Raw genomic sequence first — 13997 nt, 5'->3', positions numbered from 1 at the left:
GCTGATGATATCAATGTTTGCATGACTTTTACCTGAATAACCGCATATACTTTATACTTCAATTACTGGTATGATGCTCTTTGTTCGGCTCATCACTATACAACACCCATTCAGATGAATAGCATTGCTCTGCAGGGTTAAAATAGGTGGTGAGGAGGCAATATGCCTCTTCACCACTGGTCAAATGCTCTCTGAAGCTGACTGCTCTTCAGAGAGCAAAGCCCATTTGAACGAGTCCTTACAAATAGTTTTTTAATTAAATTTATTTATTTTTTTACATTTTTTAAACTGCACTGCTGGGGGCCTTTGGTGAAATATCAGTGGTCTAAACAGACCACTGATCTCTCACATTTGAAACAGAGAAATGGACTGAGGACAGAGATTGCCCATTCCCTTTCTCTGCAGCCTCAGCTCCACTAGACAGTGAATGATTTGGAAGCACTCCTGTTCATTCACAAACTGAAGCATATAATAAAGACAGCTTACTATGCGTTTGTGATAAATGGACTCAGGAGCAATCAGTACCTATTACTCAATAGGTAGGTTAATTCAGGAAAGAAAGGGGCTGGTAAATAGGATATTTTTGCCAGTCTCTGCTCTCCATCCTGAAACATTCCCTCTGTATGGCTGCAGTGCTGTAGGTGAGGGGGAGCACAGAAGGGGAGCTGGACAGAAGGGAGGTGGGTGGCAAATATTGACACCCCCTGCAGCACACCTGGAAGGAGAAAAGGCCGGAGAAGCTGGCAGTACAGCAGGGAGAGCCACAAGAGTCAGCAATGAGACAGTAAAGCCGGCACTCCTGCTCAGTAGGTGCCAGGCCCCCCTTTTGAACTGATGGGGCCTGGGCCCGGTACAAGAGGGGCAGGCTGTACTGTCAGCAGCCCTGATCTTATTTGCAGCTTGGGCCAATGTAAATATGCATATTTCATACCTGGGGGACTGCTGTGGAAGCTGATAACCACTGTGTAAGTCAGCACTACAACAGTGATCGTTGCTATCTTCTGGTTCCTGTGTCTTCTGTTCGGTTCCACTGGGGTTATGAGCTTCCCTCTTGTTGTTCCCCTCTGAGTGGTATTATTAGACTTTCAACACCAAGCAAAGCTAATATAAGAAGTACTGGATTTAAAGGGGACATGCCCCACAAGTGCATCCGACCATATTAGAGATAGTTGGTCATATCCATCAGGTGAGTGCATATCTTTTGGGGCACTATATGTACAAGTGGAATTAAGCACCAACTTTAAATGTAAAGAGCACTTACACATTGAGAATTTATGTTTTGGACTTTACTTATTTTTACAAATTTTGCTTATATTTGTTTTACAAGATGTAAAGCACATTTTATGGTATACATTTGTTTATCACATGGAACAGTATTTGTGACAAGCACGATTTATTAAGTATTGACTTTGTATTTTTTTGTAACATCACCACTCCTCTTCTCCTCCTTGTCCACTCAGGAAATGCATTGTATTCATTGAAAAAAATACAAGGCATTTGAATGAATACAAGGCAGTGACATCACAATCTCCAGCACTTCCAATCAGAGAATACCCTTTTTTTTGTAATAACAGGCATTCTGAGAATGGTGTTGGTGTTGAGGGAATGACCCTCTGTGGTCAGTATGTAGTGTGGCAGCTAATGTAACTAAGCAATTAAGATCATACCTGGAATTCAGCTTTGAGCAAAAAAACACATTTTCCACTGAGCCCAATCAGATTTGAAACTGTGAATGTAGCCTATTGCAAGGATTTTAGTAAATGTCATTCAATGCACAGTCTTAGCTTCTGCTGTCTATTGAAATTCACTCATAGATTTGACTCCCTCACTACTAAGTCATAGCTCCCAACTGTCCCTGATTTTGAGGGACTGTCCCTGATTTGGAATATTGTCCCTCTGTCCCCCTTTCCTCCTCATTTGTCCCTCATTGTGGTCTGATCTATATAGTTGTATATAAAATGCACAATTTATCTTTCAAAAAGTGCTTCCCAGTGCTAAGCCTTTCATCCAATATCTAGATTGCTGCTTTTGTAAATGTCAAAAGCCAGTATAAAGGAATAAAGGAATTCTTTGCTATGGTTTATTTTAATCAGACTTATAAAGCTATGATGATTCTTCTATATTAAAAAGAGGAACTTGTGCTTAACTACTTCAATACCGGGCATTTTCACTCCCTTCCTGCCCAGACCAATTTTCTGCTTTTAGCACTGTAACAATTTGAATGACAATTGCGCGGTCATACAACACTGTACCCATATGAAATTTTGATCATTTTATTCCCCACAAATTGAGCTTTCCTTTGGTGATATTTGATCACCTCTGCAGTCTTTATTTGTAGCGCTATAAACAAAAAAAGAGTGACCATTTTGAAAAAAACACTATGGAGGTTTTTTTTACGAAAGGCAAATCCACTTTGCACTTGAAATAGCACTGAAAGTGCACTTGGAAGTGCAGTCGCTGTAAATCTGAGGGGTAGAGCTGAAATGAGGGGAAGCTCTGCTGATTTTATCATCCAATCACATACAAGCTAAAATGCTGTTTTTTTATTTTCCTTGCATGTCCCCCTCTGATTTACAGCGACTGCACTTCCAAATGCATTTGTAGTGCAAAGTGGATTTGCCTTTCGTAAATAACCCCCTATATGTTTTACTTTATGCTATAATAAATACGAAACACAAAGTGTAGCACTAAATATGAAACAATACAACAGCAGTGAACTGAAATTGCTACTATAGGAAACATGTAGACATGTAATGCAAACATGCAAAGTGCAAATCCAATATTCATATGTAAAAAAAGAAAATCAGTGAAGATAAAGTTTACATAAAAAATTAATAAAATCAACTTCCTAAGAAGTGTGTCCATCAAACATGTGACTTGTGAGTCCTCAATAGAGGTGGTGATATTGCAACAACGTAACTCTGGCTGTGAGACTGTTGAAACAGGAAGGCCTTCTGTTAAAAAGATGTCGATAGGTACTCTTACCAGATAAGATGGACCCAATTGCCAGCGGGCAAGCACTGCGCATGCGTGAGCCGCACTGCGTGTTATGAATGGCTGGGCAATCTTCTGAGACCTGTAACATGTCCCAGAAGATTGCAGGGAGGGAGGGGGAGAGGTGAACTTCCGCTCGGCGCCGCAGCGCCAGGAGATGAAGTGGGATCTGGGTACCTGTGAAAACTAGATACCCACTCACCCCTCAAAAAAATGGCATGTCAAATGACGAATGTATGATGAATGATGAATATATCTGGGGTACATAGACCACACTCATGAAAATGGGACTGTCCCCTATTGGTGGTAAACTATAGGTGGATATTTTCTATTGGTTTAATGGAAATATTGCCCAGTCATATCCTGCTTTGTATACTGTATTGAAGATGCTGAAAAGGGGAACTAAAATGAGTAATGCTTTCATGACATTCTGTGTTTGCTGTCTGACTGCACTACTTTCAAAGCTTCAAATGGTAACATATGGAACGGAGGGGGTGCCGGCACAGGTTAGTATATCTAAGATAGATAGGTAATATAGAAAGGAATAAATCCCTTAGATAGGTACCGCTAACTCGTTACAGATCTGGAATAACCTTTTAGCTAGTGTAGAAGTAATATATTAGGGAGTACATCCTTTGGATGGATATGTGCTCTGGATCGGCGTCAGCCCTCCAAGTACAGCACGGACATCTTCCACCGGAGTTACTTCCAAGTTTGTGGCTCCGGTGCTGTGATTGGCTGGAGCAGCTATGATGTCACTCCCGTGCATGAGCATGAGAGCTGCCGGCCACGGCATGACATGACTCCTGAAGAGACAGCACAGTGGCCCGTTTCTTCAATGCGCATGTGCCGATGAAGTCGACAGCAGTGCATATACTGAATATCTCCTAAACTGTTGAAAATGACTGTTGATTTACTAAAAGAAAATAGGCAGTTAACTTTGCAAGGGAATTTATCCTTCGCTTAGTTAATGCTGTCAAAATACACTTTGCAAAAAATACCTGATCAAGGTATGTAAATAAATAAAACAAAAATCTGTACATGATTGGATGACGTAAGTCAGAAGAGCTTCACATAATTCACTAATGGAAAATTCCCATACAAACTGAACAGCCTATTTGCATTTAGTAAATCTACCTCATTGTGTACATCAGTTATTCTCTACCTTATTAACCCCAAGGAACCCTTGAAAACCCTTTTTAGATCTAGGGGAACCCTACTAAAATCAATGTACTGGGGATAAGCGGGTAGAATGTCCCCCCTTACTTTGGTGGCCATCGGGAACAATGCCCCCCCCCCCTTACAGTGGTAGCCAGTGGAAATAATGTCCCCCTTACTTTTGTGGTCAGTGAGAAGAATACCCCCTTTACAATGGTAGTCACAATGCTAACCTTACAGACAGCCAAAAAAAAAAAACATTGATGTCTTGCTACTGGCTCTGCCAAGTGGTGTTGGCCCTAGGACTTATGCAGCTTAAGGAAACCCTAGCAACCTCTGGAGGGACCCTGGTTGAGAATGTCTGGTATGCACAGTTGGTGTATAAAATCACCCCAAATGCACCCATATAAAAAAGCCATATTGATTTTTTTTCTGATTTAATAAAATCATAACTGGCCACAAATTTGTACTAGAAAAGTTAATTTTATTAACACTAAATGACAAAAAGGCTTGTATAGCAATTATCTATGTTATATCAACATATTTAACAAAAGTAGAATTGCCCTTTAACTTTTCTTTTGTTTTTTTCAACATACATTATAGAAATGAATGCTAGGGCCCCCGTAACACTTATAGTCTATATGTACCTTTAAATATGGTTATCCTCCATTTTTACCACTTTTCCTAATCTCTGGCCTCCCGTCTTTAATTCCAGTTTTGATTTGAAAACTAGCAGCTGATATAAATCACAGGAGGTAATATTTTGCTTTGACATGAAGTCTCTGAGTGGAAATTCCTAATTTAATAAACTGGTATGCAGAGAGAAGTTTAAATTGTAACAGTTGAAAGTCGGTTTGAGACTCCTGCCATTCATTTACTCCAAGCTGTTTTTTTAATTGGCACCCTTTCACAGCATAGAGAACAATTTCCAATCCGTTCCACTGCGTTCCTAGAAAAAGCGAGTAATAATACAAAAGCCACACAAAGACAGGCAATGGAAAAGAGCCGATATAAATGTTTATTGATGGACTGCGGAGCATTTCTGTACAGAGTACCAGATACAGGAGATCAAAGCCAAAGTGGTTGTTTGAAAATGCTGGATCCTAACACAATGACCTGTGCAAAGAAAACAGAAAACACAAAAAACATATATTGAGCACAATAAAACAAACATTCACCAGTAAATCATTTGTTAAAATTATTACCCCAAAATTTACAGTTTACAACTTTTAATGCTGCTATTTTTGTTTTTTTTTAGCGCTGCTTCCCTGAACTTCCTGTCTTTACAGGGAAGACCTAAAGCAATAATAATAAACTCAGTTTTAATCACTTACTATGTATGCAGCTTCTTTATCTTTTAATTCTTTCTTTTGTTCCACTATAAGCTGCTGCCATAACTGTTGCCTCTGGTTTCCTGTTCCAGGGTGGCTCCTTTCTCTTGCAGCATCTTATAATGCCAATCTTGCATACAGGGACTAGAGTTGTCTCTCTCTATGCTGTGTGCATCAATAGAAACACACAACCTAGTAGCCTAAGATGCCAAGGGACTCCCCTCCTCCTTTTCCCCAAACAAACAAACAAACTGGCTGGAGACTGCACTCCATTTGCTGGCATAGTTCTGACATTGTGTTTACACCATAGGTGTGTGCAGCCTATTGCTTTAGGATGTGCACCCCAAAGCTCAAACACATGTCTTTCTCTGCAGCCTCAGCTGGGCAGTAGGGGAATCGGCATTACACATCGTGATTAGGGTGTGCCCAGGCTCACCTGGCACACACCCTATGGTTTACACAGTTTTAAAATATAATTTAACTAACAAAAAAAAACCTGGGACCCCAAAGATAACCAGCCCAGCACACCATGTATGAGGGCTGGAATACCCATAGCAAGGGAGGCAGTGAGCATGCAGCCATTGTGGATACATACTCTTATCATATGCTTTGAGAGGTCATCAGAGACAAAAGGGGGTACCCCACCGAAAGCATTTGTAACAGATATTGGCTGCTAGCATGGGGGGCTTATATGTCACCTACATCAAAGTAGTGGGTTGTCCCCTTCTGGAGAACTGATTTTATGGATTGTGTGAACCCTTAAAGGGGTTGTAAAGGTTCATGTTTTTTCACCGTAATGCATCCTATGTTCATTTTATTTCTGTTATGCTGAAAACTAGCTGAACCCATTATAAAGAATTTAAATTACATAATACTATATAAGGTGTTATACTGTATATACACATCTGTGTACACATAGTCAGTGTGGGTGCAGGAGTGTGTGCGTGCATGTCCCCAAACACAGACAGTGTGGGTTTGGGGGACATGCAACTGCACCCACATAGATGTCAAATTGGGAGTTCACACTGGCATTAAAAGCAGGCGTTTGAGGAGTGATAAAAATGTAAACATTTTGCCGTGGGGTTCTCCCTTCCCCAGTCCATACCAGACTCAATGGGCCTAGTATGGACTGGGGGGGCATGCCCTTTTTTTTCTTTCAGCTGTCAGCGGACAACCTGCTGACAGCTGATGACACATCGGTTGTTAAAGCGGTTTGGTACCTAAAAATTAAACTTCATATTATTAAAATCACAAGATAGAATACTTACCTAAATGAACCCTGAAAAAAAAAAATATTCTTTACTTACCTTTTATTTCAGATGTTTCTGCTGACTTCCTGGTTGTCCTCCCGTGGGAGTAGGCGTGGTTATCGTCCTCGCAATGGTCCCTGGGAAATTTCCCAAGAATCCATGGGGGGACAATGAAATTGCGAAATCTCGTGAGATTTCGTTAGGATGCCGGTCACGTGACGAGGGCGTGTCCGAATTTGCCATTTTTAAAGTGGGCAGGCAGCTGTATCTGCCATTACCACCATTGCACACTGAGCATGTGCGAGATAGAGCGGAGCATGCTGGGAGCCGAGCGCCATCGATATACAGGAAGTAAATGCCTGTGGGCTTCAGACGCCCACACTTAAAATGGAAAATGCCAGAGCACTTTTTTAAAAGTCATCCCGAGGAAAAGAATCGTCGTGCCGGGGGTCAAAAAAACGCCGGACGTGGATGCTAAGCGAAGGTAGCAGTCGCCCACCTGTAACACAGGTAAGAAAAAAAAAAAAAGAGCGGAATCCCGCTTTAAGGACGGGAGGGCCGGCTTCGCGGCCCGCTCCTTAGCAACCAGCTATTGCAAGCGTTTGTGGTGCAGTAAACGTAAATAGGGCGTTTGGAGGGAGCGTTTTTAATGCTCATTAAAAGCTTATCAACCGCACCTATTATTGCTACAGGAGCGTTTCATAAGCGTCAGTATTTTGAGCAAGTGTGAACGAGCCCTAACAGTTATGTCTGTGCAACTGCTGCATTCCAGTTGACAATCTGTGCATTCCTGCAGGCAAACATGGCCCTCACATGGGTGTACACTTAAAGAGGAAGTAAACCCTGATGAGTTTACTTCCTCTTTTTTTCCCTGCAAAGGTAAAGCATAATGGACTACTATGCATCACATAGTAGCCCATTATGTGTCACTTACCTGACACAGGAGCCAGCGAAGTCGCCGCTGTCCCCTGTAGTCCGCCGCATCCATCTTGCTGGTGGCATCTCGCAGCTCCGCCGCTGTCATTCGGCGAAGCCGCGATGACGTCACTCCCGCGCATGCGCACGGGAGTCGACAAATGCGGCAGCTCCATTCTTGGAACTGCCGCGCTCACAATCACTTTAGGTATGCTCGTGTGAACAAGGCCTATGGATCTAGATGTTTCAAATATTCAAATAATTTGACAAAGTATTAAATTTAACAATAATTATGAATGAATGGTTGTTTAAAAAAAATATATTCTGCAACTATTTAATGCTACACAAACATATTTTAAAAATGATTTAAAACCAAAAATTGCAGGGGGTAGACCTTTTTTGATACAAAGAAAGACTACTTTGCATGTCTCTTCTGCTAAAAAAAAAAAAAAAACCCTGCAATGTACAGTAACTGAACTATTAAAACTTCCTCACTCTGCCCTCATTGAGGCGTCTCAATCAAATTATATATATATATATATATATATATATATTTATTTGGGAAGAACACTTACTCACACAATCTCAATGTAAAAAAAAATATATCAATCAGTGTACAATCTCTATTAAACATACAATTATTGCTCTGCTGCTGTGCTTAACCACCTCAATACCATGCACTTACATTCCCTTCCTGCCCAAGCCAATTTTCAGCTTTCATCGCTGTCGTTGTTTAACCACTACAATACAGGGCACTTTTGCCCCCTTCCTTCCCAGCCCAATTTTCAGGTTTCATCGCTCTCGGCAATTTCAGTGACAATTGCGCGGTCATGCTACACTGTACCCAAATGAAATTCTTATCATTTTGTTAACACAAATAGAGCTTTATTTTGGTGGTATTTATTCACGACTTTGTTTTTAATTTTTTGCGATGTAAGCTCAAAAAAAGCAGAAATTTGAAAAAAAAACAATATTTTCCTTTTTCTATTTTAAAAGAAATCCAATAAAATCGAATTTTGTCATAAATGTAAGCCAAAATGTATTCTGCTACATGTTTTTGGTAAAAAAAATTCCGTTAAGTGTATAATAATTGGTTTGTGTGATCACGGACATATGTACGCAAATGATCATGTACATATGTGTGCAGATAATCATTGGAACATGTGATTTTAGTGGGACATATGTGGGGGACATGTGTTTTTTTATTTGGGGACATGTCTTTTTATTATTTGGGGACATGTGTGTTTTGGGGACATGTGTGGTGACGTGTATTGTGGTGACATGTGTGTTTACACTGTAGGTTTATACTAGACTAGTGATCAGTGAGTAAAAATCTGTGAAAACAGCTCATACTCACTGATCACCAGCCAGCTGCAGCGATCTGCCCTCCTCTCCTCAGCGATGACTTCCGTGTGAGGAGAGGAGAGCCGATTGCCTAGCAACCGGCTGTTTGTTTACATCACATGACGGCCGTGATTGGACACGGCCGTCATGTGATCAGGAGAGCTAATCACAGAGCCCTCCTGCCGATCCGAGATGCGCCGTGTCCGGGTGACACGAGCGCATCGGGATCGCGCCGCTGCGCGGGCACACATGCACGCGATCCTCCTCCTTCTGATGGACGTTTAGGAACGTCCAGTCAGAAGGAGGCGGCTCCCACCCGGCCAATGTACATATACAAGTGGTTAAATCACAATTGTGCGGTCATGCTACAAACAACATTTTTATTTGCATTTTGCACCCACAAATAGAACTTTCTTTTGGTGGTATTTGATCACCTGCACTGGTAAGCGGCACTGATGGGTGGCACTGATATGCAGCACTGATGGGCACTCATGGGTGGCACTGGTAGGCACTGATGGGCACTAATAGGCAACACTGATGGGCACTGAAAGGCCACACTGATGGGTACTTATGGGTTGCACTGATAGGCGGCACTGCTGGGCACTGATACATGGCACTGATATGCAGCACTGCTAGATGGCAGTGATAGGCATCACTGATGGTACTGAGAGGCATTAGGGATGGGCACTGATTGGCAGCTGCCTGGGCACTGATTGGCATTTTCCTGGTGTCTATGATGGCATACCTGGTGGTCCAGCATGGTGCCAATCCCTTGTGGTCCTGGTGGCATCCTGGTGGTCCGGGGTGGGCATCCGAGGGGGGGGGGCTGTGCTGATAAACAATCAGCAAAGACTCCCCTGTCAGGAGAGCAGTTGATCGGCTCTCCTCTACTTGTGTCTGTCAGACCGATCAACGGCTCTTCCTGTTTACATCGTGATCAGCCATGATTGGACACGGCTGATCACGTAGTAAAGATCCTCCATCATGCTCTTTACTGAGATCAGTGTAGCGGTGTGTCTGACTGACACACTGCACCACCGATCGCTGCGATGTGCTCCCCCATGGGCGAGCATTCTGGGAGGCCATCATGTGACGTCCACCCAGAACGAGAGCCACACAGCTCAGCTGTCATTTGACGGCCAGCGGGCTGCAACCGATTAAAGTGGTTGTAAACCCACAAAAAAACCTGCAAGACAAAGGCATAATTAGCTAGTATGCATAGCATACTAGCCCATTATGAAATAATCATCTTAAATTGAAGCCCCCGCAGTGGTCACACTGCTCTGCCCGGTGACATGTCTCCTGGAGTTATTTCTGGGTATTGCAGGCTCCGTCACTGTGATTGACCGGAGCTGCAGTGACATCACTCCCACAAATGGCATTTCAGTGGCACTTCAGCTGAAACAAGGGCGCAAACCAGCCGTTGCTTCAGAACACATGTGCCAATGACCAGGGCCGGTGCTACCACTAGGTGGACTAGGGCGCAACCACGGCCCCTGGAAGGGAGAAGGTGGGGAAGAAAAAGTGAGGGGTGCAGAAATTAGTTCTCCCTCCTCCGATGGCCGCTCCGTCCTCTGCTCTCTGTCTGTCTCTGTGTGCGGACAGTGCAGGTGACGGCTCAGGAAGTGTAGCTGTCCTACGTGGAGGGGATCCATTCCTCACACTGCTTCATCCAACTCTGCCTCCAGCATGCCTGCAGCCTGTCCCGACCGAGCAGCTTCACACATACATCCCTTCTCTCGCCCGTCCCTCTCTGCTACAAAGTAAGCCCCCAGGAGCATTCCACGTGTGTGCACCTTCACTGACCCTTCCTCTCTCTTCCTAACCCCAGCTCAGCATACAGAATATCTTATGAAAAAATCCTCCTTTGCAGTGAGAATGCTTCTCATTTCCAGGACCACATATTCAGGGACAATCTCCTTCCTTCTCTTTGCAAATTTCTAACCTTTTCCTCCACATTTTTACCTTGAAATCCTTTGAAACAATGCATTTTCCTGTGCTGTGCAGAGCTGTACAGAGTACACCGATCAATGGTTTATAATTTCTCTTCCTGCAGGCAGCCACTGACTACCTTTGCAGCAAAGTGGACTGTGTTTTTAATTTAATTAAATTGTATTTCTTTTCAGTACATACAACTAAGAAATTTGTCTCACAATCATCCAGAAAAGGCAAAAGAGTCTTTTCACAGCTAAAGCTACTTTTTACATACACAACGATCAATGATTTCGAATTTCTCTTCCTGCAGGCAGCCAGTGACTATCTTTGCAGCAAAGTGGACTGTGTTTTTAATTTTATTTTATTTGTATCGCTTTTCATTTTTTTTTTTTTATCCCTTTTGGGTTCATTTTGTGTGTTGGTCACAGCATCATATAGGTGCAATTTTATGTATTTTGATAAAATGTTATTGATCTGAAAATATTTTTAGATAACCTTTATGCATAGTACGTGTGTTGTATACACATATCTTTTCAGCACTTCACATTGCAACTAATTTTTTACAAGAAAAAGTGGGTTACAGAAACCACATTTTCATAAGCTTTTTTTGGAAGGATTCACAATTTAGGTGGATAAAAATTAAATATATATATAGCGCTGGCTCCTGATGAGCCCGTGCTATATGGTTTTTGAAAATTAATATTCCTAAAACCACAGTTGGGTTTTACGGCTAATTTTGCCAAATTATGGTTTCAGTGCCAGTGTAGCTGGATTGCACTGAGTTCTCCTTGGCTGCAGGTGTCACTGCCAGCAAGTGGTAGGCATCATTGTCTCGGAACCAACCTAGTGGGAGTGTTTTCCTGCTGTGCATTCTGGGAGGCGGTATTTAAGGTACTGCGATCATATGCTTGGGGTTCTGGTCCAGAAGAGATTTCTATCTTTTTGGTCCTGGTCCTCCTGACCAGCCCTGTTGGCCCTCCTGGCATGGGGTGGGGATCCATGCAATTCCGAGCCTCCTGGCTGGATAGCCCGAGGCGAAGCAGCTGCAGGGGCAGGCCTGAATGGATATGAGGCCATAATGATTCAAAGGTGGTTCGGTGCCGTCTCATCTAGGGAGAGGCCCAGCAACTGGAGAAGCATCCAGGGGAGGACTCTTCAGGAGAAGGCCATGCGTAAGGCTGGTTTTTCAGAAGGAGCCTGGAAGCTCAGTTGAAGGACACTTTGTGGATCTATATTCATACTGTATCGCCAGACCGGCTGAGAGATACTGGTGCCGTATGATAGTTCTCTAAATTTGTCTACGTTCCTCAGTTACATCCAAGTCTGTGGCAGAGACTTTACTTAACACCTTGCCAGCTGCTAGGCCTAATGAGAGGAGGTCTATCCAGAGGTTGTGAGAATCCAGCTGTGAAACGTTTATTCTCTGGATTTTACATTTCCAAAAGTACCGTAACTTCCTTTCTAACCCTCTACCCTTCATTAAGAAACTGTGTTATCTTCTAAAATAAATAACCCAAAAGAGAATTAAGTGTCAATTTCTGCATTTATTTGGGCCATCTACCACGGGAACCCCTAGACGGAGGCGAGGTCAAGAAGGTAACAGTAAGCCCAACAAAACCAGCAGCTCCTTCGGGGGTCAGTGCTACATATATATATATAATTTTATGGTAATATAACAGCACCTCACTTTATTGATGCCAAAAACTAATTGATAGTGTGATCCACACTTAAAGGGGCAATAGTTATATGTTAACCATTTACAGGTTGGCGCATTCTTCATTTTGATCATTTAATCCAGTGGCACCAGCCTGATCAAACACTGAGTTGCTACCTGGACAAGATGATCCTTTGGCTTTCTCATCTTCTTCAGGGGCATTGGGTCCTCCTGCCTTCAGTTGTGGCAGGAGAGCATCTGTACAAAGATGCTGGAATTGTTTGGGTTTTCCTTAATGTGTTTTTCAGCCCATGTTTTTTTTCCAGTTCCCGAAACTATAAGCAACACCACAAACTCCTAATTTTTTTGTTGGTGGTGATGGTACCTTGAAAGATCCTCATCTGCCCACTCTTTTAGGAATGTGAAGTTATCAGGTTGAACATACCAGAGCTCCTCCCTCTGTCCAACGTTCACTTGGAAAGTGCAGCCTTTGCACAAAATATAGGGCAGAAATGCCTGCTCTCCCAGTGTACTTTTCTCTATATCAAGTGCCTGCCCAAATTCAGTGCCATCTTTAGAGAAATATATTTCCTTAGAGTCACCAATAAGGTTAGCAGGCCAGCCAACCACATCGTTTTCACTAAAGGATTCCCTGTAAGTTTCAAAATGTGCACTGGTAACCTTCAAATCTTGGCTGTAATAAGCAAAGGATAAGTCATCTTCACCCAGCTGAGGAGCTAACAGTTAAACAGACCAACCCACATGGAGCAAAGAAACCTCTATACAGCCTTCTTTCAAAGGCAGGTTCTCCGGCACATTGACTTCATTGTAAAACTTTGCCCTCAGTTACCCCATGAGTGGCTCGAGAGCCTGATCACAAAGATGAGAACTTGTCAGAAAAGAGAGGTCTTCCTCCAAAGCTCCCCTCTCTCCCGCTCCCTGACCCTTCTCTCTCCCTTGTCAGCACTGGAAATAGCTTTACCCCTTTCTGTTTGTTAAACTCCTTCCTTCCCATCATCTACCTATACATTGATGTATAACAGAATCACTTTATTCTCTTAAAGTGGTATTAAAGCAAAGAAAAATGTTTATTATACTGCAGCTTAACTATTCTTAGATGGGTAGCTGCATTAGTTTTGTGTTTTGTTTTTAGGTTTTCTCTTTTATTTTCAGCTGGTGATCCTGCTAGTGTTGTTTTTCAAAAGAACAAGCTGTCTTGCAGATGTAGCAGTTAGAGGGTTGAATCAAACCATTTAACACTGGCAAAGAGGGTGGAGTCAGGGACGGAGCAAAATGACATTTTGCCTAGGGTGTCAAAAATCCTTGCACCGGCCCTGCCAATGACATGAGCACATGCTGATGCAGGGGATATCTCCTAAACCATGCAGGCTTAGGAGATAATCTGTAAAAAGTGGT

General features: G+C 42.7%; 1 protein-coding gene and 1 pseudogene across 1 annotated transcript in view; both read right to left on the bottom strand.

The window, feature by feature from the left end:
- The window catches only part of LOC143927144 (heterogeneous nuclear ribonucleoprotein U-like protein 2), a 159358-nt pseudogene extending 145762 nt beyond the window's left edge, over positions 1-13596 (bottom strand).
- Positions 5148-13997, bottom strand: part of SHISAL2A (shisa like 2A) — a 198405-nt gene continuing 189555 nt past the window's right edge. Inside the window, exon 4 of the mRNA XM_077453304.1 lies at positions 5148-5268. The gene's annotated coding sequence lies outside the window, so the exon portion shown is untranslated. The remainder of the gene's footprint in view (positions 5269-13997) is intronic.

The sequence above is a fragment of the Lithobates pipiens genome, unplaced genomic scaffold (assembly GCF_037356315.1).
Source record: "Lithobates pipiens isolate NorthernLeopardFrog02 unplaced genomic scaffold, aLitPip1_a1.2 Scaffold_23, whole genome shotgun sequence".
NCBI classification, from domain to species: domain Eukaryota; kingdom Metazoa; phylum Chordata; class Amphibia; order Anura; family Ranidae; genus Lithobates; species Lithobates pipiens.
This window is presented reverse-complemented; position numbering and strand designations above follow the sequence as displayed.